The sequence below is a fragment of the Nannospalax galili genome, unplaced genomic scaffold (genome assembly GCF_000622305.1).
Source record: "Nannospalax galili isolate Female #2095 unplaced genomic scaffold, S.galili_v1.0 scaffold153, whole genome shotgun sequence".
Lineage (NCBI taxonomy): Eukaryota > Metazoa > Chordata > Mammalia > Rodentia > Spalacidae > Nannospalax > Nannospalax galili.
The window spans coordinates 69,559-70,041 of NW_008333469.1; the positions used below are offsets into that span (position 1 = coordinate 69,559).

The following is a 483-nucleotide window of genomic DNA, read 5'->3' on the forward strand; positions in this document are numbered from 1 at the left end:
AATGTTCCAATGCTCCACAGTCACTGAGGTTTTCAACTTTGTAGAATGTTTAACTTTGGTGTAGATTTTTCTTTTCTGGGACCCTCATTCACAGCCTCTAAGTCTTTGGAAGAATCTCTAGTCGTGTGTTCCCACGATCACCTATTTTCATAAAATTTGTAGAAGTGGGACTGGAGAGATGGTCAGCAGTTAAGAACACTGGCTGTTCTTACAGAAGACCCGGGTTTGAATGCCAGCACCCACATGGCAGCTAACATCTGTCCGTAACTCCAGTTCCAGGGGATCCGACAGCCTTTCTGTCCTCCACAGGCATTGCACAACACAAGCGCACTTACCTACATGCAGGCAACACATGCATACATACAAAATAAAAATAATAAATGAAATATTTTTTAAAAGCTTGCAGAAGAAGCCGGGCGTGGTGGCACATGTCTTTAATCCTAGCACTCAGGAGGCAGAAGCAGGAGGATCTCTGTGAGTTCA

General features: G+C 44.1%; 1 protein-coding gene across 1 annotated transcript in view; it reads left to right on the forward strand.

The window, feature by feature from the left end:
* LOC103730103 (guanylate-binding protein 1-like) overlaps positions 1–483 on the forward strand; it is a 29,837-nt gene that overhangs the window by 1,756 nt on the left and 27,598 nt on the right. The gene's annotated exons all lie outside the window — the stretch shown is intronic.